Source organism: Ambystoma mexicanum, chromosome 6q, assembly GCF_040938575.1.
Source record: "Ambystoma mexicanum isolate Mex_15411 chromosome 6q, UKY_AmexF1_1, whole genome shotgun sequence".
Lineage (NCBI taxonomy): Eukaryota > Metazoa > Chordata > Amphibia > Caudata > Ambystomatidae > Ambystoma > Ambystoma mexicanum.
Genome location: NC_090937.1, coordinates 1632159992 through 1632186145, shown reverse-complemented (window position 1 = coordinate 1632186145; position 26154 = coordinate 1632159992). Strand labels below are relative to the sequence as shown.

General features: G+C 49.9%; 12 non-coding genes across 12 annotated transcripts; all 12 read right to left on the bottom strand.

The window, feature by feature from the left end:
- Nucleotides 1-1809: 1809 nt before the first annotated feature.
- TRNAG-UCC (transfer RNA glycine (anticodon UCC)) lies at nt 1810-1881 on the bottom strand. The gene has a single exon. It is a non-coding gene; the product is annotated as a tRNA-Gly (tRNA).
- Nucleotides 1882-2212: 331 nt separating this feature from the next.
- TRNAM-CAU (transfer RNA methionine (anticodon CAU)) lies at nt 2213-2284 on the bottom strand. The gene has a single exon. It is a non-coding gene; the product is annotated as a tRNA-Met (tRNA).
- A 771-nt stretch (nt 2285-3055) lies between these two features.
- TRNAG-UCC (transfer RNA glycine (anticodon UCC)) lies at nt 3056-3127 on the bottom strand. The gene has a single exon. It is a non-coding gene; the product is annotated as a tRNA-Gly (tRNA).
- A 2826-nt stretch (nt 3128-5953) lies between these two features.
- On the bottom strand, nt 5954-6025 carry TRNAM-CAU (transfer RNA methionine (anticodon CAU)). The gene has a single exon. It is a non-coding gene; the product is annotated as a tRNA-Met (tRNA).
- Nucleotides 6026-6791: 766 nt separating this feature from the next.
- Nucleotides 6792-6863, bottom strand: TRNAG-ACC (transfer RNA glycine (anticodon ACC)). The gene has a single exon. It is a non-coding gene; the product is annotated as a tRNA-Gly (tRNA).
- A 2429-nt stretch (nt 6864-9292) lies between these two features.
- On the bottom strand, nt 9293-9364 carry TRNAG-UCC (transfer RNA glycine (anticodon UCC)). Its single transcript has one exon. It is a non-coding gene; the product is annotated as a tRNA-Gly (tRNA).
- A 4090-nt stretch (nt 9365-13454) lies between these two features.
- TRNAM-CAU (transfer RNA methionine (anticodon CAU)) lies at nt 13455-13526 on the bottom strand. The gene has a single exon. It is a non-coding gene; the product is annotated as a tRNA-Met (tRNA).
- Nucleotides 13527-19258: 5732 nt separating this feature from the next.
- Nucleotides 19259-19330, bottom strand: TRNAG-UCC (transfer RNA glycine (anticodon UCC)). Its single transcript has one exon. It is a non-coding gene; the product is annotated as a tRNA-Gly (tRNA).
- A 2834-nt stretch (nt 19331-22164) lies between these two features.
- On the bottom strand, nt 22165-22236 carry TRNAM-CAU (transfer RNA methionine (anticodon CAU)). Its single transcript has one exon. It is a non-coding gene; the product is annotated as a tRNA-Met (tRNA).
- A 782-nt stretch (nt 22237-23018) lies between these two features.
- On the bottom strand, nt 23019-23090 carry TRNAG-UCC (transfer RNA glycine (anticodon UCC)). Its single transcript has one exon. It is a non-coding gene; the product is annotated as a tRNA-Gly (tRNA).
- A 1588-nt stretch (nt 23091-24678) lies between these two features.
- Nucleotides 24679-24750, bottom strand: TRNAM-CAU (transfer RNA methionine (anticodon CAU)). Its single transcript has one exon. It is a non-coding gene; the product is annotated as a tRNA-Met (tRNA).
- A 782-nt stretch (nt 24751-25532) lies between these two features.
- On the bottom strand, nt 25533-25604 carry TRNAG-UCC (transfer RNA glycine (anticodon UCC)). Its single transcript has one exon. It is a non-coding gene; the product is annotated as a tRNA-Gly (tRNA).
- Nucleotides 25605-26154: the final 550 nt, after the last annotated feature.

The window sequence follows — 26154 nt, the reverse complement described above, 5'->3', positions numbered from 1 at the left end:
CTCTCTCTCTCATTCTCTCTCTCTCGCAAATAGATACTTTACTTCCCAGGTGCAACAAAACAAGCCTTCTCGAGCTGGCAGATATGGGAAGGAAGGAAGGAAGGGCCAGTTTGGAAACTCAACTCAATTACCCTAAATCCCCTGCTAAGGGTTATGGGAGGGAGGAATGAAGGAACTTTGCTTCAGGGAAAGGGCTGCTGCTGCTTCAGCATGTGAGGAGCGCAGCCACATGTTTCACCTTCCTCAGTATGTTGGTTTACAGGATGAGAGAGATCCTGAAACCTCACTCTAATAGGCTGAGGTGCTGTGCTCGGTGGCCTGCTGGGACCTTGGCCCGTCAGGGCAAGGCGAATAGGCCTTTGTCAGGCATTTGTCGGGGAGGGGCCAGGAGCCCTGCTCGCTTCAATCCCCTCACCGATAGACAGTTGCAGAAACTAGGATGCAAGAACCTTTCCTGGATGGGGTTTTGATTTTCACGAAAAGTGTGTCAGCTTTGCTTTCAGCATGAGTCTGATTTCCAAAAAATGCATTTTGAACAATTTAAAGATTTGATCTGCTTTGGCCGGGAATCGAACCCGGGTCAACTGCTTGGAAGGCAGCTATGCTCACCACTATACCACCAACGCCTGCCTGTCTGGGCTATGTGATGGAGCGCCCCTTAAAAATAAGAATAAGTCATTGGCTGGGAATGAAAAAAGCTTGCGTTTGACGCAGAAGCAGTTCGCATCATGAGGTCTTGCCGGTCAGCCCAACATTTCCCCGGGACCCCTTAAAAAAGGAGCTTGGTTTTAAGTTTGGTTTGATTGAACAGTACATTTTGTTGGCTGGGCTGGGACCCTCTCCTATTTAGCGCAAGAGTGGAACGAGGCAGCAAGTTCAAGGAATGACATTGCATCCAGGCACTTACAGCTCTTTGTGCCCTAATGCCATGACACAAAAACATAATTTGAAAAAACTTAGCAGAGGATGGTTTCAATCCATCGACCTGTGGGTTATGGGCCCAGCACACTTCCGCTGCGCCACTCTGCTGGTTGCAGAACAAGAGCTTTTCTGGGCTTTTACAGCCTACAAACCGACAACCCTAGACCCAGTTTCGAGTGAAGCGGGCAGTAGGCCTTACAAAGCCAAACAACCTGCAACCACGCACTCCCATCCCATGGCCTTTTGCAGACAGGCCTCATTTCTCTAGCTCGCACCCTAACTGCCAACACCCCTTCCCCTTCTCTCTCTGTCTCTCTCTCTCTCTGTCTCTCTCTCTCATTCTCTCTCTCTCGCAAATAGATACTTTACTTCCCAGGTGCAACAAAACAAGCCTTCTCGAGCTGGCAGATATGGGAAGGAAGGAAGGGCCAGTTTGGAAACTCAACTCAATTACCATAAATCCCCTGCTAAGGGTTATGGGAGGGAGGAATGAAGGAACTTTGCTTCAGGGAAAGGGCTGCTGCTGCTTCAGCATGTGAGGAGCGCAGCCACACGTTTCACCTTCCTCTTTATGTTGGTTTACAGGATGAGAGAGATCCTGAAACCTCACTCTAATAGGCTGAGGTGCTGTGCTCGGTGGCCTGCTGGGACCTTGGCCCGTCAGGGCAAGGCGAATAGGCCTTTGTCAGGCCTTCGTCAGGGCTTTGTCGGGGAGGGGCCAGGAGCCCTGCTCGCTTCAATCGCCTCACCGATAGACAGTTGCAGAAACTAGGATGCAAGAACCTTTCCTGGATGGGGTTTTGATTGTCACGAAAAGTGTGTCAGCTTTGCTTTCAGCATGAGTCTGATTTCCAAAAAATGCATTTTGAACAATTTAAAGATTTGATCTGCGTTGGCCGGGAATCGAACCCGGGTCAACTGCTTGGAAGGCAGCTATGCTCACCACTATACCACCAACGCCTGCCTGTCTGGGCTATCTGATGGAGCGCCCCTTAGAAATAAGAATAAGTCATTGGCTGGGAATGAAAAAAGCTTGCGTTTGACGCAGAAGCAGTTCGCATCATGAGGTCTTACCGGTCAGCCCAACATTTCCCCGGGACCCCTTAAAAAAGGAGCTTGGTTTTAAGTTTGGTTTGATTGAACAGTACATTTTGTTGGCTGGGCTGGGACCCTCTCCTATTTAGCGCAAGAGTGGAACGAGGCAGCAAGTTCAAGGAATGACATTGCATCCAGGCACTTACAGCTCTTTGTGCCCTAATGCCATGACACAAAAACATAATTTGAAAAAACTTAGCAGAGGATGGTTTCGATCCATCGACCTCTGGGTTATGGGCCCAGCACGCTTCCGCTGCGCCACTCTGCTGGTTGGAGAACAAGAGCTTTTCTGGGCTTTTACAGCCTACAAACCGACAACCCTAGACCCAGTTTCGAGTGAAGCGGGCAGTAGGCCTTACAAAGCCAAACAACCTGCAACCACGCACTCCCATCCCATGGCCTTTTGCAGACAGGCCTCATTTCTCTAGCTCACACCCTAACTGCCAACACCCCTTCCCCTTCTCTCTCTGTCTCTCTCTCTCTGTCTCTCTCTCTCATTCTCTCTCTCTCGCAAATAGATACTTTACTTCCCAGGTGCAACAAAACAAGCCTTCTCGAGCTGGCAGATATGGGAAGGAAGGAAGGAAGGGCCAGTTTGGAAACTCAACTCAATTACCATAAATCCCCTGCTAAGGGTTATGGGAGGGAGGAATGAAGGAACTTTGCTTCAGGGAAAGGGCTGCTGCTGCTTCAGCATGTGAGGAGCACAGCCACACGTTTCACCTTCCTCAGTATGTTGGTTTACAGGATGAGAGAGATCCTGAAACCTCACTCTAATAGGCTGAGGTGCTGTGCTCGGTGGCCTGCTGGGACCTTTGCCCATCAGGGCAAGGCGAATAGGCCTTTGTCAGGCCTTTGTCGGGGAGGGGCCAGGAGCCCTGCTCGCTTCAATCCCCTCACCGATAGACAGTTGCAGAAACTAGGATGCAAGAACCTTTCCTGGATGGGGTTTTGATTTTCACGAAAAGTGTGTCAGCTTTGCTTTCAGCATGAGTCTGATTTCCAAAAAATGCATTTTGAACAATTTAAAGATTTGATCTGCGTTGGCCGGGAATCGAACCCGGGTCAACTGCTTGGAAGGCAGCTATGCTCACCACTATACCACCAACGCCTGCCTGTCTGGGCTATCTGATGGAGCGCCCCTTAGAAATAAGAATAAGTCATTGGCTGGGAATGAAAAAAGCTTGCGTTTGACGCAGAAGCAGTTCGCATCATGAGGTCTTGCCGGTCAGCCCAACATTTCCCCGGGACCCCTTAAAAAAGGAGCTTGGTTTTAAGTTTGGTTTGATTGAACAGTACATTTTGTTGGCTGGGCTGGGACCCTCTCCTATTTAGCGCAAGAGTGGAACGAGGCAGCAAGTTCAAGGAATGACATTGCATCCAGGCACTTACAGCTCTTTGTGCCCTAATGCCATGACACAAAAACATAATTTGAAAAAACTTAGCAGAGGATGGTTTCTATCCATCGACCTCTGGGTTATGGGCCCAGCACGCTTCCGCTGCGCCACTCTGCTGGTTGGAGAACAAGAGCTTTTCTGGGCTTTTACAGCCTACAAACCGACAACCCTAGACCCAGTTTCGAGTGAAGCGGGCAGTAGGCCTTACAAAGCCAAACAACCTGCAACCACGCACTCCCATCCCATGGCCTTTTGCAGACAGGCCTCATTTCTCTAGCTCACACCCTAACTGCCAACACCCCTTCCCCTTCTCTCTCTGTCTCTCTCTCTCTGTCTCTCTCTCTCATTCTCTCTCTCTCACAAATAGATACTTTACTTCCCAGGTGCAACAAAACAAGCCTTCTCGAGCTGGCAGATATGGGAAGGAAGGAAGGAAGGGCCAGTTTGGAAACTCAACTCAATTACCATAAATCCCCTGCTAAGGGTTATGGGAGGGAGGAATGAAGGAACTTTGCTTCAGGGAAAGGGCTGCTGCTGCTTCAGCATGTGAGGAGCGCAGCCACACGTTTCACCTTCCTCAGTATGTTGGTTTACAGGATGAGAGAGATCCTGAAACCTCACTCTAATAGGCTGAGGGGCTGTGCTCGGTGGCCTGCTGGGACCTTTGCCCGTCAGGGCAAGGCGAATAGGCCTTTGTCAGGCCTTCGTCAGGGCTTTGTCGGGGAGGGGCCAGGAGCCCTGCTCGCTTCAATCCCCTCACCGATAGACAGTTGCAGAAACTAGGATGCAAGAACCTTTCCTGGATGGGGTTTTGATTTTCACGAAAAGTGTGTCAGCTTTGCTTTCAGCATGAGTCTGATTTCCAAAAAATGCATTTTGAACAATTTAAAGATTTGATCTGCGTTGGCAGGGAAGCGAACCCGGGTCAACTGCTTGGAAGGCAGCTATGCTCACCACTATACCACCAACGCCTGCCTGTCTGGGCTATGTGATGGAGCGCCCCTTAGAAATAAGAATAAGTCATTGGCTGGGAATGAAAAAAGCTTGCGTTTGACGCAGAAGCAGTTCGCATCATGAGGTCTTGCCGGTCAGCCCAACATTTCCCCGGGACCCCTTAAAAAAGGAGCTTGGTTTTAAGTTTGGTTTGATTGAACAGTACATTTTGTTGGCTGGGCTGGGACCCTCTCCTATTTAGCGCAAGAGTGGAACGAGGCAGCAAGTTCAAGGAATGACATTGCATCCAGGCACTTACAGCTCTTTGTGCCCTAATGCCATGACACAAAAACATAATTTGAAAAAACTTAGCAGAGGATGGTTTTGATCCATCGACCTCTGGGTTATGGGCCCAGCATGCTTCCGCTGCGCCACTCTGCTGGTTGGAGAACAAGAGCTTTTCTGGGCTTTTACAGCCTACAAACCGACAACCCTAGACCCAGTTTCGAGTGAAGCGGGCAGTAGACCTTACAAAGCCAAACAACCTGCAACCACGCACTCCCATCCCATGGCCTTTTGCAGACAGGCCTCATTTCTCTAGCTCACACCCTAACTGCCAACACCCCTTCCCCTTCTCTCTCTGTCTCTCTCTCTCTGTCTCTCTCTCTCATTCTCTCTCTCTCGCAAATAGATACTTTACTTCCCAGGTGCAACAAAACAAGTCTTCTCGAGCTGGCAGATATGGGAAGGAAGGAAGGAAGGGCCAGTTTGGAAACTCAACTCAATTACCATAAATCCCCTGCTAAGGGTTATGGGAGGGAGGAATGAAGGAACTTTGCTTCAGGGAAAGGGCTGCTGCTGCTTCAGCATGTGAGGAGCACAGCCACACGTTTCACCTTCCTCAGTATGTTGGTTTACAGGATGAGAGAGATCCTGAAACCTCACTCTAATAGGCTGAGGTGCTGTGCTCGGTGGCCTGCTGGGACCTTTGCCCGTCAGGGCAAGGCGAATAGGCCTTTGTCAGGCCTTTGTCGGGGAGGGGCCAGGAGCCCTGCTCGCTTCAATCCCCTCACCGATAGACAGTTGCAGAAACTAGGATGCAAGAACCTTTCCTGGATGGGGTTTTGATTTTCACGAAAAGTGTGTCAGCTTTGCTTTCAGCATGAGTCTGATTTCCAAAAAATGCATTTTGAACAATTTAAAGATTTGATCTGCGTTATGGAACCCGGGTCAACTGCTTGGAAGGCAGCTATGCTCACCACTATACCACCAACGCCTGCCTGTCTGGGCTATCTGATGGAGCGCCCCTTAGAAATAAGAATAAGTCATTGGCTGGGAATGAAAAAAGCTTGCGTTTGACGCAGAAGCAGTTCGCATCATGAGGTCTTGCCGGTCAGCCCAACATTTCCCCGGGACCCCTTAAAAAAGGAGCTTGGTTTTAAGTTTGGTTTGATTGAACAGTACATTTTGTTGGCTGGGCTGGAACCCTCTCCTATTTAGCGCAAGAGTGGAACGAGGCAGCAAGTTCAAGGAATGACATTGCATCCAGGCACTTACAGCTCTTTGTGCCCTAATGCCATGACACAAAAACATAATTTGAAAAAACTTAGCAGAGGATGGTTTCGATCCATCGACCTCTGGGTTATGGGCCCAGCACGCTTCCGCTGCGCCACTCTGCTGGTTGGAGAACAAGAGCTTTTCTGGGCTTTTACAGCCTACAAACCGACAACCCTAGACCCAGTTTCGAGTGAAGCGGGCAGTAGGCCTTACAAAGCCAAACAACCTGCAACCACGCACTCCCATCCCATGGCCTTTTGCAGACAGGCCTCATTTCTCTAGCTCACACCCTAACTGCCAACACCCCTTCCCCTTCTCTCTCTGTCTCTCTCTCTCTGTCTCTCTCTCTCATTCTCTCTCTCTCGCAAATAGATACTTTACTTCCCAGGTGCAACAAAACAAGCATTCTCGAGCTGGCAGATATGGGAAGGAAGGAAGGAAGGGCCAGTTTGGAAACTCAACTCAATTACCATAAATCCCCTGCTAAGGGTTATGGGAGGGAGGAATGAAGGAACTTTGCTTCAGGGAAAGGGCTGCTGCTTCTTCAGCATGTGAGGAGCGCAGCCACACGTTTCACCTTCCTCAGTATGTTGGTTTACAGGATGAGAGAGATCCTGAAACCTCACTCTAATAGGCTGCTGTGCTCGGTGGCCTGCTGGGACCTTTGCCCGTCAGGGCAAGGCGAATAGGCCTTTGTCAGGCCTTTGTCGGGGAGGGGCCAGGAGCCCTGCTCGCTTCAATCCCCTCACCGATAGACAGTTGCAGAAACTAGGATGCAAGAACCTTTCCTGGATGGGGTTTTGATTTTCGCGAAAAGTGTGTCAGCTTTGCTTTCAGCATGAGTCTGATTTCCAAAAAATGCATTTTGAACAATTTAAAGATTTGATCTGCGTTGGCCGGGAATCGAACCCGGGTCAACTGCTTGGTAGGCAGCTATGCTCACCACTATACCACCAACTCCTGCCTGTCTGGACTATCTGATGGAGCGCCCCTTAGAAATAAGAATAAGTCATTGGCTGGGAATGAAAAAAGCTTGCGTTTGACGCAGAAGCAGTTCGCATCATGAGGTCTTGCCGGTCAGCCCAACATTTCCCCGGGACCCCTTAAAAAAGGAGCTTGGTTTTAAGATTGGTTTGATTGAACAGTACATTTTGTTGGCTGGGCTGGGACCCTCTCCTATTTAGCGCAAGAGTGGAACGAGGCAGCAAGTTCAAGGAATGACATTGCATCCAGGCACTTACAGCTCTTTGTGCCCTAATGCCATGACACAAAAACATAATTTGAAAAAACTTAGCAGAGGATGGTTTCGATCCATCGACCTCTGGGTTATGGGCCCAGCACGCTTCCGCTGTGCCACTCTGCTGGCTGGAGAACGAGAGCTTTTCGGGGCTTTTACAGCCTACAAACCGACAACCCTAGACCCAGTTTCGAGTGAAGCGGGCAGTATCCCTTACAAAGCCAAACAACCTGCAACCACGCACTCCCATCCCATGGCCTTTTGCAGACAGGCCTCATTTCTCTAGCTCACACCCTAACTGCCAACACCCCTTCCCCTTCTCTCTCTGTCTCTCTCTCTCTGTCTCTCTCTCTCATTCTCTCTCTCTCGCAAATAGATGCTTTACTTCCCAGGTGCAACAAAACAAGCCTTCTCGAGCTGGCAGATATGGGAAGGAAGGAAGGAAGGGCCAGTTTGGAAACTCAACTCAATTACCATAAATCCCCTGCTAAGGGTTATGGGAGGGAGGAATGAAGGAACTTTGCTTCAGGGAAAGGGCTGCTGCTGCTTCAGCATGTGAGGAGCGCAGCCACACGTTTCACCTTCCTCAGTATGTTGGTTTACAGGATGAGAGAGATCCTGAAACCTCACTCTAATAGGCTGAGGTGCTGTGCTCGGTGGCCTGCTGGGACCTTTGCCCGTCAGGGCAAGGCGAATAGGCCTTCGTCAGGGCTTTGTCGGGGAGGGGCCAGGAGCCCTGCTCGCTTCAATCCCCTCACCGATAGACAGTTGCGGAAACTAGGATGCAAGAACCTTTCCTGGATGGGGTTTTGATTTTCGCGAAAAGTGTGTCAGCTTTGCTTTCAGCATGAGTCTGATTTCCCAAAAATGCATTTTGAACAATTTAAAGATTTGATCTGCGTTGGCCGGGAATCGAACCCGGGTCAACTGCTTGGAAGGCAGCTATGCTCACCACTATACCACCAACACCTGCTTGTCTGGGCTATGTGATGGAGCGCCCCTTAGAAATAAGAATAAGTCATTGGCTGGGAATGAAAAAAGCTTGCGTTTGACGCAGAAGCAGTTCGCATCATGAGGTCTTGCCGGTCAGCCCAACATTTCCCCGGGACCCCTTAAAAAAGGAGCTTGGTTTTAAGTTTGGTTTGATTGAACAGTACATTTTGTTGGCTGGGCTGGGACCCTCTCCTATTTAGCGCAAGAGTGGAACGAGGCAGCAAGTTCAAGGAATGACATTGCATCCAGGCACTTACAGCTCTTTGTGCCCTAATGCCATGACACAAAAACATAATTTGAAAAAACTTAGCAGAGGATGGTTTCGATCCATCGACCTCTGGGTTATGGGCCCAGCACGCTTCCGCTGTGCCACTCTGCTGGTTGGAGAACGAGAGCTTTTCGGGGCTTTTACAGCCTACAAACCGACAACCCTAGACCCAGTTTCGAGTGAAGCGGGCAGTAGGCCTTACAAAGCCAAACAACCTGCAACCACGCACTCCCATCCCATGGCCTTTTGCAGACAGGCCTCATTTCTCTAGCTCACACCCTAACTGCCAACACCCCTTCCCCTTCTCTCACTGTCTCTCTCTCTGTCTCTCTCTCTCATTCTCTCTCTCTCGCAAATAGATACTTTACTTCCCAGGTGCAACAAAACAAGCCTTCTCGAGCTGGCAGATATGGGAAGGAAGGAAGGAAGGGCCAGTTTGGAAACTCAACTCAATTACCATAAATCCCCTGCTAAGGGTTATGGGAGGGAGGAATGAAGGAACTTTGCTTCAGGGAAAGGGCTGCTGCTGCTTCAGCATGTGAGGAGCGCAGCCACACGTTTCACCTTCCTCAGTATGTTGGTTTACAGGATGAGAGAGATCCTGAAACCTCACTCTAATAGGCTGAGGTGCTGTGCTCGGTGGCCTGCTGGGACCTTTGCCCGTCAGGGCAAGGCGAATAGGCCTTTGTCAGGCCTTCGTCAGGGCTTTGTCGGGGAGGGGCCAGGAGCCCTGCTCGCTTCAATCCCCTCACCGATAGTCAGTTGCAGAAACTAGGATGCAAGAACCTTTCCTGGATGGGGTTTTGATTTTCACGAAAAGTGTGTCAGCTTTGCTTTCAGCATGAGTCTGATTTCCAAAAAATGCATTTTGAACAATTTAAAGATTTGATCTGCGTTGGCCGGGAATCGAACCCGGGTCAACTGCTTGGAAGGCAGCTATGCTCACCACTATACCACCAACGCCTGCCTGTCTGGGCTATTTGATGGAGCGCCCCTTAGAAATAAGAATAAGTCATTGGCTGGGAATGAAAAAAGCTTGCGTTTGACGCAGAAGCAGTTCGCATCATGAGGTCTTGCCGGTCAGCCCAACATTTCCCCGGGACCCCTTAAAAAAGGAGCTTGGTTTTAAGTTTGGTTTGATTGAACAGTACATTTTGTTGGCTGGGCTGGGACCCTCTCCTATTTAGCGCAAGAGTGGAACGAGGCAGCAAGTTCAAGGAATGACATTGCATCCAGGCACTTACAGCTCTTTGTGCCCTAATGCCATGACACAAAAACATAATTTGAAAAAACTTAGCAGAGGATGGTTTCTATCCATCGACCTCTGGGTTATGGGCCCAGCATGCTTCCGCTGCGCCACTCTGCTGGTTGGAGAACAAGAGCTTTTCTGGGCTTTTACAGCCTACAAACCGACAACCCTAGACCCAGTTTCGAGTGAAGCGGGCAGTAGGCCTTACAAAGCCAAACAACCTGCAACCACGCACTCCCATCCCATGGCCTTTTGCAGACAGGCCTCATTTCTCTAGCTCACACCGTAACTGCCAACACCCCTTCCCCTTCTCTCTCTGTCTCTCTCTCTCTGTCTCTCTCTCTCATTCTCTCTCTCTCGCAAATAGATACTTTACTTCCCAGGTGCAACAAAACAAGCATTCTCGAGCTGGCAGATATGGGAAGGAAGGAAGGAAGGGCCAGTTTGGAAACTCAACTCAATTACCATAAATCCCCTGCTAAGGGTTATGGGAGGGAGGAATGAAGGAACTTTGCTTCAGGGAAAGGGCTGCTGCTGCTTCAGCAAGTGAGGAGCGCAGCCACACGTTTCACCTTCCTCAGTATGTTGGTTTACAGGATGAGAGAGATCCTGAAACCTCACTCTAATAGGCTGAGGTGCTGTGCTCGGTGGCCTGCTGGGACCTTTGCCCGTCAGGGCAAGGCGAATAGGCCTTTGTCAGGCCTTCGTCAGGGCTTTGTCGGGGAGGGGCCAGGAGCCCTGCTCGCTTCAATCCCCTCACCGATAGACAGTTGCAGAAACTAGGATGCAAGAACCTTTCCTGGATGGGGTTTTGATTTTCACGAAAAGTGTGTCAGCTTTGCTTTCAGCATGAGTCTGATTTCCAAAAAATGCATTTTGAACAATTTAAAGATTTGATCTGCGTTGGCCAGGAAGCGAACCCGGGTCAACTGCTTGGAAGGCAGTTATGCTCACCACTATACCACCAACGCCTGCCTGTCTGGGCTATCTGATGGAGCGCCCCTTAGAAATAAGAATAAGTCATTGGCTGGGAATGAAAAAAGCTTGCGTTTGACGCAGAAGCAGTTCGCATCATGAGGTCTTGCCGGTCAGCCCAACATTTCCCCGGGACCCCTTAAAAAAGGAGCTTGGTTTTAAGTTTGGTTTGATTGAACAGTACATTTTGTTGGCTGGGCTGGGACCCTCTCCTATTTAGCGCAAGAGTGGAACGAGGCAGCAAGTTCAAGGAATGACATTGCATCCAGGCACTTACAGCTCTTTGTGCCCTAATGCCATGACACAAAAACATAATTTGAAAAAACTTAGCAGAGGATGGTTTCGATCCATCAACCTCTGGGTTATGGGTCCAGCACGCTTCTGCTGCGCCACTCTGCTGGTTGGAGAACAAGAGCTTTTCTGGGCTTTTACAGCCTACAAACCGACAACCCTAGACCCAGTTTCGAGTGAAGCGGGCAGTAGGCCTTACAAAGCCAAACAACATGCAACCACGCACTCCCATCCCATGGCCTTTTGCAGACAGGCCTCATTTCTCTAGCTCACACCCTAACTGCCAACACCCCTTCCCCTTCTCTCTCTGTCTCTCTCTCTCTGTCTCTCTCTCTCATTCTCTCTCTCTCGCAAATAGATACTTTACTTCCCAGGAGCAACAAAACAAGCCTTCTCGAGCTGGCAGATATGGGAAGGAAGGAAGGAAGGGCCAGTTTGGAAACTCAACTCAATTACCATAAATCCCCTGCTAAGGGTTATGGGAGGGAGGAATGAAGGAACTTTGCTTCAGGGAAAGGGCTGCTGCTGCTTCAGCATGTGAGGAGCGCAGCCACACGTTTCACCTTCCTCAGTATGTTGGTTTACAGGATGAGAGAGATCCTGAAACCTCACTCTAATAGGCTGAGGTGCTGTGCTCGGTGGCCCGCTGGGACCTTTGCCCGTCAGGGCAAGGCGAATAGGCCTTTGTCAGGCCTTCGTCAGGGCTTTGTCGGGGAGGGGCCAGGAGCCCTGCTCGCTTCAATCCCCTCACCGATAGACAGTTGCAGAAACTAGGATGCAAGAACCTTTCCTGGATGGGGTTTTGATTTTCGCGAAAAGTGTGTCAGCTTTGCTTTCAGCATGAGTCTGATTTCCAAAAAATGCATTTTGAACAATTTAAAGATTTGATCTGCGTTGGCCGGGAATGGAACCCGGGTCAACTGCTTGGAAGGCAGCTATGCTCACCACTATACCACCAACGCCTGCCTGTCTGGACTATCTGATGGAGCGCCCCTTAGAAATAAGAATAAGTCATTGGCTGGGAATGAAAAAAGCTTGCGTTTGACGCAGAAGCAGTTCGCATCATGAGGTCTTGCCGGTCAGCCCAACATTTCCCCGGGACCCCTTAAAAAAGGAGCTTGGTTTTAAGTTTGGTTTGATTGAACAGTACATTTTGTTGGCTGGGCTGGGACCCTCTCCTATTTAGCGCAAGAGTGGAACGAGGCAGCAAGTTCAAGGAATGACATTGCATCCAGGCACTTACAGCTCTTTGTGCCCTAATGCCATGACACAAAAACATAATTTGAAAAAACTTAGCAGAGGATGGTTTCGATCCATCGACCTCTGGGTTATGGGCCCAGCACGCTTCCGCTGTGCCACTCTGCTGGCTGGAGAAGGAGAGCTTTTCGGGGCTTTTACAGCCTACAAACCGACAACCCTAGACCCAGTTTCGAGTGAAGCGGGCAGTATCCCTTACAAAGCCAAACAACCTGCAACCACGCACTCCCATCCCATGGCCTTTTGCAGACAGGCCTCATTTCTCTAGCTCACACCCTAACTGCCAACACCCCTTCCCCTTCTCTCTCTGTCTCTCTCTCTCTGTCTCTCTCTCTCATTCTCTCTCTCTCGCAAATAGATACTTTACTTCCCAGGTGCAACAAAACAAGCCTTCTCGAGCTGGCAGATATGGGAAGGAAGGAAGGAAGGGCCAGTTTGGAAACTCAACTCAATTACCATAAATCCCCTGCTAAGGGTTATGGGAGGGAGGAATGAAGGAACTTTGCTTCAGGGAAAGGGCAGCTGCTGCTTCAGCATGTGAGGAGCGCAGCCACACGTTTCACCTTCCTCAGTATGTTGGTTTACAGGATGAGAGAGATCCTGAAACCTCACTCTAATAGGCTGAGGTGCTGTGCTCGGTGGCCTGCTGGGACCTTTGCCCGTCAGGGCAAGGCGAATAGGCCTTTGTCAGGGCTTTGTCGGGGAGGGGCCAGGAGCCCTGCTCGCTTCAATCCCCTCACCGATAGACAGTTGCAGAAACTAGGATGCAAGAACCTTTCCTGGATGGGGTTTTGATTTTCGCGAAAAGTGTGTCAGCTTTGCTTTCAGCATGAGTCTGATTTCCCAAAAATGCATTTTGAACAATTTAAAGATTTGATCTGCGTTGGCCGGGAATCGAACCGGGTCAACTGCTTGGAAGGCAGCTATGCTCACCACTATACCACCAACACCTGCCTGTCTGGGCTATGTGATGGAGCGCCCCTTAGAAATAAGAATAAGTCATTGGCTGGGAATGAAAAAAGCTTGCGTTTGACGCAGAAGCAGTTCGCATCATGAGGTCTTGCCGGTCAGCCCAACATTTCCCCGGGACCCCTTAAAAAAGGAGCTTGGTTTTAAGTTTGGTTTGATTGAACAGTACATTTTGTTGGCTGGGCTGGGACCCTCTCCTATTTAGCGCAAGAGTGGAACGAGGCAGCAAGTTCAAGGAATGACATTGCATCCAGGCACTTACAGCTCTTTGTGCCCTAATGCCATGACACAAAAACATAATTTGAAAAAACTTAGCAGAGGATGGTTTCGATCCATCGACCTCTGGGTTATGGGCCCAGCACGCTTCCGCTGCGCCACTCTGCTGGTTGGAGAACAAGAGCTTTTCTGGGCTTTTACAGCCTACAAACCGACAACCCTAGACCCAGTTTCGAGTGAAGCGGGCAGTAGGCCTTACAAAGCCAAACAACCTGCAACCACGCACTCCCATCCCATGGCCTTTTGCAGACAGGCCTCATTTCTCTAGCTCACACCCTAACTGCCAACACCCCTTCCCCTTCTCTCTCTGTCTCTCTCTCTCTGTCTCTCTCTCTCATTCTCTCTCTCTCGCAAGTAGATACTTTACTTCCCAGGTGCAACAAAACAAGCCTTCTCGAGCTGGCAGATATGGGAAGGAAGGAAGGAAGGGCCAGTTTGGAAACTCAACTCAATTACCATAAATCCCCTGCTAAGGGTTATGGGGGGGAGGAAAGAAGGAACTTTGCTTCAGGGAAAGGGCTGCTGCTGCTTCAGCATGTGAGGAGCGCAGCCACACGTTTCACCTTCCTCAGTATGTTGGTTTACAGGATGAGAGAGATCCTGAAACCTCACTCTAATAGGCTGAGGTGCTGTGCTCGGTGGCCTGCTGGGACCTTTGCCCGTCAGGGCAAGGCGAATAGGCCTTTGTCAGGCCTTCGTCAGGGCTTTGTCGGGGAGGGGCCAGGAGCCCTGCTCGCTTCAATCCCCTCACCGATAGACAGTTGCAGAAACTAGGATGCAAGAACCTTTCCTGGATGGGGTTTTGATTTTCGCGAAAAGTGTGTCAGCTTTGCTTTCAGCATGAGTCTGATTTCCAAAAAATGCATTTTGAACAATTTAAAGATTTGATCTGCGTGGTCAACTGCTTGGAAGGCAGCTATGCTCACCACTATACCACCAACGCCTGCCTGTCTGAGCTCTCTGATGGAGCGCCCCTTAGAAATAAGAATAAGTCATTGGCTGGGAATGAAAAAAGCTTGCGTTTGACGCAGAAGCAGTTCGCATCATGAGGTCTTGCCGGTCAGCCCAACATTTCCCCGGGACCCCTTAAAAAAGGAGCTTGGTTTTAAGTTTGGTTTGATTGAACAGTACATTTTGTTGGCTGGGCTGGGACCCTCTCCTATTTAGCGCAAGAGTGGAACGAGGCAGCAAGTTCAAGGAATGACATTGCATCCAGGCACTTACAGCTCTTTGTGCCCTAATGCCATGACACAAAAACATAATTTGAAAAAACTTAGCAGAGGATGGTTTCGATCCATCGACCTCTGGGTTATGGGCCCAGCACGCTTCCGCTGTGCCACTCTGCTGGTTGGAGAACGAGAGCTTTTCGGGGCTTTTACAGCCTACAAACCGACAACCCTAGACCCAGTTTCGAGTGAAGCGGGCAGTAGGCCTTACAAAGCCAAACAACCTGCAACCACGCACTCCCATCCCATGGCCTTTTGCAGACAGGCCTCATTTCTCTAGCTCACACCCTAACTGCCAACACCCCTTCCCCTTCTCTCACTGTCTCTCTCTCTGTCTCTCTCTCTCATTCTCTCTCTCTCGCAAATAGATACTTTACTTCCCAGGTGCAACAAAACAAGCCTTCTCGAGCTGGCAGATATGGGAAGGAAGGAAGGAAGGGCCAGTTTGGAAACTCAACTCAATTACCATAAATCCCCTGCTAAGGGTTATGGGAGGGAGGAATGAAGGAACTTTGCTTCAGGGAAAGGGCTGCTGCTGCTTCAGCATGTGAGGAGCGCAGCCACACGTTTCACCTTCCTCAGTATGTTGGTTTACAGGATGAGAGAGATCCTGAAACCTCACTCTAATAGGCTGAGGTGCTGTGCTCGGTGGCCTGCTGGGACCTTTGCCCGTCAGGGCAAGGCGAATAGGCCTTTGTCAGGCCTTCGTCAGGGCTTTGTCGGGGAGGGGCCAGGAGCCCTGCTCGCTTCAATCCCCTCACCGATAGACAGTTGCAGAAACTAGGATGCAAGAACCTTTCCTGGATGGGGTTTTGATTTTCACGAAAAGTGTGTCAGCTTTGCTTTCAGCATGAGTCTGATTTCCAAAAAATGCATTTTGAACAATTTAAAGATTTGATCTGCGTTGGCCGGGAATCGAACCCGGGTCAACTGCTTGGAAGGCAGCTATGCTCACCACTATACCACCAAAGCCTGCCTGTCTGGGCTATCTGATGGAGCGCCCCTTAGAAATAAGAATAAGTCATTGGCTGGGAATGAAAAAAGCTTGCGTTTGACGCAGAAGCAGTTCGCATCATGAGGTCTTGCCGGTCAGCCCAACATTTCCCCGGGACCCCTTAAAAAAGGAGCTTGGTTTTAAGTTTGGTTTGATTGAACAGTACATTTTGTTGGCTGGGCTGGGACCCTCTCCTATTTAGCGCAAGAGTGGAACGAGGCAGCAAGTTCAAGGAATGACATTGCATCCAGGCACTTACAGCTCTTTGTGCCCTAATGCCATGACACAAAAACATAATTTGAAAAAACTTAGCAGAGGATGGTTTCGATCCATCGACCTCTGGGTTATGGGTCCAGCACGCTTCCGCTGCGCCACTCTGCTGGTTGGAGAACAAGAGCTTTTCTGGGCTTTTACAGCCTACAAACCGACAACCCTAGACCCAGTTTCGAGTGAAGCGGGCAGTAGGCCTTACAAAGCCAAACAACATGCAACCACGCACTCCCATCCCATGGCCTTTTGCAGACAGGCCTCATTTCTCTAGCTCACACCCTAACTGCCAACACCCCTTCCCCTTCTCTCTCTGTCTCTCTCTCTCTGTCTCTCTCTCTCATTCTCTCTCTCTCGCAAATAGATACTTTACTTCCCAGGTGCAACAAAACAAGCCTTCTCGAGCTGGCAGATATGGGAAGGAAGGAAGGGCCAGTTTGGAAACTCAACTCAATTACCATAAATCCCCTGCTAAGGGTTATGGGAGGGAGGAATGAAGGAACTTTGCTTCAGGGAAAGGGCTGCTGCTGCTTCAGCATGTGAGGAGCGCAGCCACACGTTTCACCTTCCTCAGTATGTTGGTTTACAGGATGAGAGAGATCCTGAAACCTCACTCTAATAGGCTGAGGTGCTGTGCTCGGTGGCCCGCTGGGACCTTTGCCCGTCAGGGCAAGGCGAATAGGCCTTTGTCAGGCCTTCGTCAGGGCTTTGTCGGGGAGGGGCCAGGAGCCCTGCTCGCTTCAATCCCCTCACCGATAGACAGTTGCAGAAACTAGGATGCAAGAACCTTTCCTGGATGGGGTTTTGATTTTCGCGAAAAGTGTGTCAGCTTTGCTTTCAGCATGAGTCTGATTTCCAAAAAATGCATTTTGAACAATTTAAAGATTTGAACCCGGGTCAACTGCTTGGAAGGCAGCTATGCTCACCACTATACCACCAACGCCTGCCTGTCTGGACTATCTGATGGAGCGCCCCTTAGAAATAAGAATAAGTCATTGGCTGGGAATGAAAAAAGCTTGCGTTTGACGCAGAAGCAGTTCGCATCATGAGGTCTTGCCGGTCAGCCCAACATTTCCCCGGGACCCCTTAAAAAAGGAGCTTGGTTTTAAGTTTGGTTTGATTGAACAGTACATTTTGTTGGCTGGGCTGGGACCCTCTCCTATTTAGCGCAAGAGTGAAACGAGGCAGCAAGTTCAAGGAATGACATTGCATCCAGGCACTTACAGCTCTTTGTGCCCTAATGCCATGACACAAAAACATAATTTGAAAAAACTTAGCAGAGGATGGTTTCGATCCATCGACCTCTGGGTTATGGGCCCAGCACGCTTCCGCTGTGCCACTCTGCTGGCTGGAGAACGAGAGCTTTTCGGGGCTTTTACAGCCTACAAACCGACAACCCTAGACCCAGTTTCGAGTGAAGCGGGCAGTATCCCTTACAAAGCCAAACAACCTGCAACCACGCACTCCCATCCCATGGCCTTTTGCAGACAGGCCTCATTTCTCTAGCTCACACCCTAACTGCCAACACCCCTTCCCCTTCTCTCTCTGTCTCTCTCTCTCATTCTCTCTCTCTCGCAAATAGATACTTTACTTCCCAGGTGCAACAAAACAAGCCTTCTCGAGCTGGCAGATATGGGAAGGAAGGAAGGAAGGGCCAGTTTGGAAACTCAACTCAATTACCATAAATCCCCTGCTAAGGGTTATGGGAGGGAGGAATGAAGGAACTTTGCTTCAGGGAAAGGGCTGCTGCTGCTTCAGCATGTGAGGAGCGCAGCCACACGTTTCACCTTCCTCAGTATGTTGGTTTACAGGATGAGAGAGATCCTGAAACCTCACTCTAATAGGCTGAGGTGCTGTGCTCGGTGGCCTGCTGGGACCTTTGCCCGTCAGGGCAAGGCGAATAGGCCTTCGTCAGGGCTTTGTCGGGGAGGGGCCAGGAGCCCTGCTCGCTTCAATCCCCTCACCAATAGACAGTTGCGGAAACTAGGATGCAAGAACCTTTCCTGGATGGGGTTTTGATTTTCGCGAAAAGTGTGTCAGCTTTGCTTTCAGCATGAGTCTGATTTCCCAAAAATGCATTTTGAACAATTTAAAGATTTGATCTGCGTTGGCCGGGAATCGAACCCGGGTCAACTGCTTGGAAGGCAGCTATGCTCACCACTATACCACCAACACCTGCTTGTCTGGGCTATGTGATGGAGCGCCCCTTAGAAATAAGAATAAGTCATTGGCTGGGAATGAAAAAAGCTTGCGTTTGACGCAGAAGCAGTTCGCATCATGAGGTCTTGCCGGTCAGCCCAACATTTCCCCGGGACCCCTTAAAAAAGGAGCTTGGTTTTAAGTTTGGTTTGATTGAACAGTACATTTTGTTGGCTGGGCTGGGACCCTCTCCTATTTAGCGCAAGAGTGGAACGAGGCAGCAAGTTCAAGGAATGACATTGCATCCAGGCACTTACAGCTCTTTGTGCCCTAATGCCATGACACAAAAACATAATTTGAAAAAACTTAGCAGAGGATGGTTTCGATCCATCGACCTCTGGGTTATGGGCCCAGCACGCTTCCGCTGTGCCACTCTGCTGGTTGGAGAACGAGAGCTTTTCGGGGCTTTTACAGCCTACAAACCGACAACCCTAGACCCAGTTTCGAGTGAAGCGGGCAGTAGGCCTTACAAAGCCAAACAACCTGCAACCACGCACTCCCATCCCATGGCCTTTTGCAGACAGGCCTCATTTCTCTAGCTCACACCCTAACTGCCAACACCCCTTCCCCTTCTCTCACTGTCTCTCTCTCTGTCTCTCTCTCTCATTCTCTCTCTCTCGCAAATAGATACTTTACTTCCCAGGTGCAACAAAACAAGCCTTCTCGAGCTGGCAGATATGGGAAGGAAGGAAGGAAGGGACAGTTTGGAAACTCAATTACCATAAATCCCCTGCTAAGGGTTATGGGAGGGAGGAATGAAGGAACTTTGCTTCAGGGAAAGGGCTGCTGCTGCTTCAGCATGTGAGGAGCGCAGCCACACGTTTCACCTTCCTCAGTATGTTGGTTTACAGGATGAGAGAGATCCTGAAACCTCACTCTAATAGGCTGAGGTGCTGTGCTCGGTGGCCTGCTGGGACCTTTGCCCGTCAGGGCAAGGCGAATAGGCCTTTGTCAGGCCTTCGTCAGGGCTTTGTCGGGGAGGGGCCAGGAGCCCTGCTCGCTTCAATCCCCTCACCGATAGTCAGTTGCAGAAACTAGGATGCAAGAACCTTTCCTGGATGGGGTTTTGATTTTCACGAAAAGTGTGTCAGCTTTGCTTTCAGCATGAGTCTGATTTCCAAAAAATGCATTTTGAACAATTTAAAGATTTGATCTGCGTTGGCCGGGAATCGAACCCGGGTCAACTGCTTGGAAGGCAGCTATGCTCACCACTATACCACCAACGCCTGCCTGTCTGGGCTATTTGATGGAGCGCCCCTTAGAAATAAGAATAAGTCATTGGCTGGGAATGAAAAAAGCTTGCGTTTGACGCAGAAGCAGTTCGCATCATGAGGTCTTGCCGGTCAGCCCAACATTTCCCCGGGACCCCTTAAAAAAGGAGCTTGGTTTTAAGTTTGGTTTGATTGAACAGTACATTTTGTTGGCTGGGCTGGGACCCTCTCCTATTTAGCGCAAGAGTGGAACGAGGCAGCAAGTTCAAGGAATGACATTGCATCCAGGCACTTACAGCTCTTTGTGCCCTAATGCCATGACACAAAAACATAATTTGAAAAAACTTAGCAGAGGATGGTTTTGATCCATCGACCTCTGGGTTATGGGCCCAGCATGCTTCCGCTGCGCCACTCTGCTGGTTGGAGAACAAGAGCTTTTCTGGGCTTTTACAGCCTACAAACCGACAACCCTAGACCCAGTTTCGAGTGAAGCGGGCAGTAGGCCTTACAAAGCCAAACAACCTGCAACCACGCACTCCCATCCCATGGCCTTTTGCAGACAGGCCTCATTTCTCTAGCTCACACCGTAACTGCCAACACCCCTTCCCCTTCTCTCTCTGTCTCTCTCTCTCTGTCTCTCTCTCTCATTCTCTCTCTCTCGCAAATAGATACTTTACTTCCCAGGTGCAACAAAACAAGCATTCTCGAGCTGGCAGATATGGGAAGGAAGGAAGGAAGGGCCAGTTTGGAAACTCAACTCAATTACCATAAATCCCCTGCTAAGGGTTATGGGAGGGAGGAATGAAGGAACTTTGCTTCAGGGAAAGGGCTGCTGCTGCTTCAGCATGTGAGGAGCGCAGCCACACGTTTCACCTTCCTCAGTATGTTGGTTTACAGGATGAGAGAGATCCTGAAACCTCACTCTAATAGGCTGAGGTGCTGTGCTCGGTGGCCTGCTGGGACCTTTGCCCGTCAGGGCAAGGCGAATAGGCCTTTGTCAGGCCTTCGTCAGGGCTTTGTCGGGGAGGGGCCAGGAGCCCTGCTCGCTTCAATCCCCTCACCGATAGACAGTTGCAGAAACTAGGATGCAAGAACCTTTCCTGGATGGGGTTTTGATTTTCACGAAAAGTGTGTCAGCTTTGCTTTCAGCATGAGTCTGATTTCCAAAAAATGCATTTTGAACAATTTAAAGATTTGATCTGCGTTGGCCGGGAAGCGAACCCGGGTCAACTGCTTGGAAGGCAGTTATGCTCACCACTATACCACCAACGCCTGCCTGTCTGGGCTATCTGATGGAGCGCCCCTTAGAAATAAGAATAAGTCATTGGCTGGGAATGAAAAAAGCTTGCGTTTGACGCAGAAGCAATTCGCATCATGAGGTCTTGCCGGTCAGCCCAACATTTCCCCGGGACCCCTTAAAAAAGGAGCTTGGTTTTAAGTTTGGTTTGATTGAACAGTACATTTTGTTGGCTGGGCTGGGACCCTCTCCTATTTAGCGCAAGAGTGGAACGAGGCAGCAAGTTCAAGGAATGACATTGCATCCAGGCACTTACAGCTCTTTGTGCCCTAATGCCATGACACAAAAACATAATTTGAAAAAATTTAGCAGAGGATGGTTTCGATCCATCAACCTCTGGGTTATGGGTCCAGCACGCTTCTGCTGCGCCACTCTGCTGGTTGGAGAACAAGAGCTTTTCTGGGCTTTTACAGCCTACAAACCGACAACCCTAGACCCAGTTTCGAGTGAAGCGGGCAGTAGGCCTTACAAAGCCAAACAACATGCAACCACGCACTCCCATCCCATGGCCTTTTGCAGACAGGCCTCATTTCTCTAGCTCACACCCTAACTGCCAACACCCCTTCCCCTTCTCTCTCTGTCTCTCTCTCTCTGTCTCTCTCTCTCATTCTCTCTCTCTCGCAAATAGATACTTTACTTCCCAGGAGCAACAAAACAAGCCTTCTCGAGCTGGCAGATATGGGAAGGAAGGAAGGTAGGGCCAGTTTGGAAACTCAACTCAATTACCATAAATCCCCTGCTAAGGGTTATGGGAGGGAGGAATGAAGGAACTTTGCTTCAGGGAAAGGGCTGCTGCTGCTTCAGCATGTGAGGAGCGCAGCCACACGTTTCACCTTCCTCAGTATGTTGGTTTACAGGATGAGAGAGATCCTGAAACCTCACTCTAATAGGCTGAGGTGCTGTGCTCGGTGGCCTGCTGGGACCTTTGCCCGTCAGGGCAAGGCGAATAGGCCTTCGTCAGGGCTTTGTCGGGGAGGGGCCAGGAGCCCTGCTCGCTTCAATCCCCTCACCGATAGACAGTTGCGGAAACTAGGATGCAAGAACCTTTCCTGGATGGGGTTTTGATTTTCGCGAAAAGTGTGTCAGCTTTGCTTTCAGCATGAGTCTGATTTCCCAAAAATGCATTTTGAACAATTTAAAGATTTGATCTGCGTTGGCCGGGAATCGAACCTGGGTCAACTGTTTGGAAGGCAGCTATGCTCACCACTATACCACCAACGCCTGTCTGTCTGGGCTATCTGATGGAGCGCCCCTTAGAAATAAGAATAAGTCATTGGCTGGGAATGAAAAAAGCTTGCGTTTGACGCAGAAGCAGTTCGCATCATGAGGTCTTGCCGGTCAGCCCAACATTTCCCCGGGACCCCTTAAAAAAGGAGCTTGGTTTTAAGTTTGGTTTGTTTGAACAGTACATTTTGTTGGCTGGGCTGGGACCCTCTCCTATTTAGCGCAAGAGTGGAACGAGGCAGCAAGTTCAAGGAATGACATTGCATCCAGGCACTTACAGCTCTTTGTGCCCTAATGCCATGACACAAAAACATAATTTGAAAAAAGTTAGCAGAGGATGGTTTCGATCCATCGACCTCTGGGTTATGGGCCCAGCACGCTTCCGCTGCGCCACTCTGCTGGTTGGAGAACAAGAGCTTTTCTGGGCTTTTACAGCCTACAAACCGACAACCCTAGACCCAGTTTCGAGTGAAGCGGGCAGTAGGCCTTACAAAGCCAAACAACCTGCAACCACGCACTCCCATCCCATAGCCTTTTGCAGACAGGCCTCATTTCTCTAGCTCACACCCTAACTGCCAACACCCCTTCCCCTTCTCTCTCTGTCTCTCTCTCTCTGTCTCTCTCTCTCATTCTCTCTCTCTCGCAAATAGATACTTTACTTCCCAGGTGCAACAAAACAAGCCTTCTCGAGCTGGCAGATATGGGAAGGAAGGAAGGAAGGGCCAGTTTGGAAACTCAACTCAATTACCATAAATCCCCTGCTAAGGGTTATGGGAGTGAGGAATGAAGGAACTTTGCTTCAGGGAAAGGGCTGCTGCTGCTTCAGCATGTGAGGAGCGCAGCCACACGTTTCACCTTCCTCAGTATGTTGGTTTACAGGATGAGAGAGATCCTGAAACCTCACTCTAATAGGCTGAGGTGCTGTGCTCGGTGGCCTGCTGGGACCTTTGCCCGTCAGGGCAAGGCGAATAGGCCTTTGTCAGGCCTTCGTCAGGGCTTTGTCGGGGAGGGGCCAGGAGCCCTGCTCGCTTCAATCCCCTCACCGATAGACAGTTGCAGAAACTAGGATGCAAGAACCTTTCCTGGATGGGGTTTTGATTTTCACGAAAAGTGTGTCAGCTTTGCTTTCAGCATGAGTCTGATTTCCAAAAAATGCATTTTGAACAATTTAAAGATTTGATCTGCGTTGGCCGGGAATCGAACCCGGGTCAACTGCTTGGAAGGCAGCTATGCTCACCACTATACCACCAACGCCTGCCTGTCTGGGCTATCTGATGGAGCGTCCCTTAGAAATAAGAATAAGTCATTGGCTGGGAATGAAAAAAGCTTGCGTTTGACGCAGAAGCAGTTCGCATCATGAGGTCTTGCCGGTCAGCCCAACATTTCCCCGGGACCCCTTAAAAAAGGAGCTTGGTTTTAAGTTTGGTTTGATTGAACAGTACATTTTGTTGGCTGGGCTGGGACCCTCTCCTATTTAGCGCAAGAGTGGAACGAGGCAGCAAGTTCAAGGAATGACATTGCATCCAGGCACTTACAGCTCTTTGTGCCCTAATGCCATGACACAAAAACATAATTTGAAAAAAGTTAGCAGAGGATGGTTTCGATCCATCGACCTCTGGGTTATGGGACCAGCACGCTTCCGCTGCGCCACTCTGCTGGTTGGAGAACAAGAGCTTTTCTGGGCTTTTACAGCCTACAAACAGACAACCCTAGACCCAGTTTCGAGTGAAGCGGGCAGTAGGCCTTACAAAGCCAAACAACCTGCAACCACGCACTCCCATCCCATGGCCTTTTGCAGACAGGCCTCATTTCTCTAGCTCACACCCTAACTGCCAACACCCCTTCCCCTTCTCTCTCTGTCTCTCTCTCTCTGTCTCTCTCTCTCATTCTCTCTCTCTCGCAAATAGATACTTTACTTCCCAGGTGCAACAAAACAAGCCTTCTCGAGCTGGCAGATATGGGAAGGAAGGAAGGAAGGGCCAGTTTGGAAACTCAACTCAATTACCATAAATCCCCTGCTAAGGGTTATGGGAGGGAGGAATGAAGGAACTTTGCTTCAGGGAAAGGGCTGCTGCTGCTTCAGCATGTGAGGAGCGCAGCCACACGTTTCACCTTCCTCAGTATGTTGGTTTACAGGATCAGAGAGATCCTGAAACCTCACTCTAATAGGCTGAGGTGCTGTGCTCGGTGGCCTGCTGGGACCTTTGCCCGTCAGGGCAAGGCGAATAGGCCTTTGTCAGGCCTTCGTCAGGGCTTTGTCGGGGAGGGGCCAGGAGCCCTGCTCGCTTCAATCCCCTCACCGATAGACAGTTGCAGAAACTAGGATGCAAGAACCTTTCCTGGATGGGGTTTTGATTTTCGCGAAAAGTGTGTCAGCTTTGCTTTCAGCATGAGTCTGATTTCCCAAAAATGCATTTTGAACAATTTAAAGATTTGATCTGCGTTGGCAGGGAATCGAACCCGGGTCAACTGCTTGGAAGGTAGCTATGCTCACCACTATACCACCAACGCCTGCCTGTCTGGGCTATCTGATGGAGCGCCCCTTAGAAATAAGAATAAGTCATTGGCTGGGAATGAAAAAAGCTTGCGTTTGACGCAGAAGCAGTTCGCATCATGAGGTCTTGCCGGTCAGCCCAACATTTCCCCGGGACCCCTTAAAAAAGGAGCTTGGTTTTAAGTTTGGTTTGTTTGAACAGTACATTTTGTTGGCTGGGCTGGGACCCTCTCCTATTTAGCGCAAGAGTGGAACGAGGCAGCAAGTTCAAGGAATGACATTGCATCCAGGCACTTACAGCTCTTTGTGCCCTAATGCCATGACACAAAAACATAATTTGAAAAAAGTTAGCAGAGGATGGTTTCGATCCATCGACCTCTGGGTTATGGGCCCAGCACGCTTCCGCTGCGCCACTCTGCTGGTTGGAGAACAAGAGCTTTTCTGGGCTTTTACAGCCTACAAACCGACAACCCTAGACCCAGTTTCGAGTGAAGCGGGCAGTAGGCCTTACAAAGCCAAACAACCTGCAACCACGCACTCCCATCCCATGGCCTTTTGCAGACAGGCCTCATTTCTCTAGCTCACACCCTAACTGCCAACACCCCTTCACCTTCTCTCTCTGTCTCTCTCTCTCTGTCTCTCTCTCTCATTCTCTCTCTCTCGCAAATAGATACTTTACTTCCCAGGTGCAACAAAACAAGCCTTCTCGAGCTGGCAGATATGGGAAGGAAGGAAGGAAGGGCCAGTTTGGAAACTCAACTCAATTACCATAAATCCCCTGCTAAGGGTTATGGGAGGGAGGAATGAAGGAACTTTGCTTCAGGGAAAGGGCTGCTGCTGCTTCAGCATGTGAGGAGCGCAGCCACACGTTTCACCTTCTTCAGTATGTTGGTTTACAGGATGAGAGAGATCCTGAAACCTCACTCTAATAGGCTGAGGTGCTGTGCTCGGTGGCCTGCTGGGACCAAGGCCCGTCAGGGCAAGGCGAATAGGCCTTTGTCAGGCCTTCGTCAGGGCTTTGTCGGGGAGGGGCCAGGAGCCCTGCTCGCTTCAATCCCCTCACCGATAGACAGTTGCAGAAACTAGGATGCAAGAACCTTTCCTGGATGGGGTTTTGATTTTCACGAAAAGTGTGTCAGCTTTGCTTTCAGCATGAGTCTGATTTCCAAAAAATGCATTTTGAACAATTTAAAGATTTGATCTGCGTTGGCCGGGAATCGAACCCGGGTCAACTGCTTGGAAGGCAGCTATGCTCACCACTATACCACCAACGCCTGCCTGTCTGGGCTATCTGATGGAGCGTCCCTTAGAAATAAGAATAAGTCATTGGCTGGGAATGAAAAAAGCTTGCGTTTGACGCAGAAGCAGTTCGCATCATGAGGTCTTGCCGGTCAGCCCAACATTTCCCCGGGACCCCTTAAAAAAGGAGCTTGGTTTTAAGTTTGGTTTGATTGAACAGTACATTTTGTTGGCTGGGCTGGGACCCTCTCCTATTTAGCGCAAGAGTGGAACGAGGCAGCAAGTTCAAGGAATGACATTGCATCCAGGCACTTACAGCTCTTTGTGCCCTAATGCCATGACACAAAAACATAATTTGAAAAAAGTTAGCAGAGGATGGTTTCGATCCATTGACCTCTGGGTTATGGGACCAGCATGCTTCCGCTGCGCCACTCTGCTGGTTGGAGAACAAGAGCTTTTCTGGGCTTTTACAGCCTACAAACAGACAACCCTAGACCCAGTTTCGAGTGAAGCGGGCAGTAGGCCTTACAAAGCCAAACAACCTGCAACCACGCACTCCCATCCCATGGCCTTTTGCAGACAGGC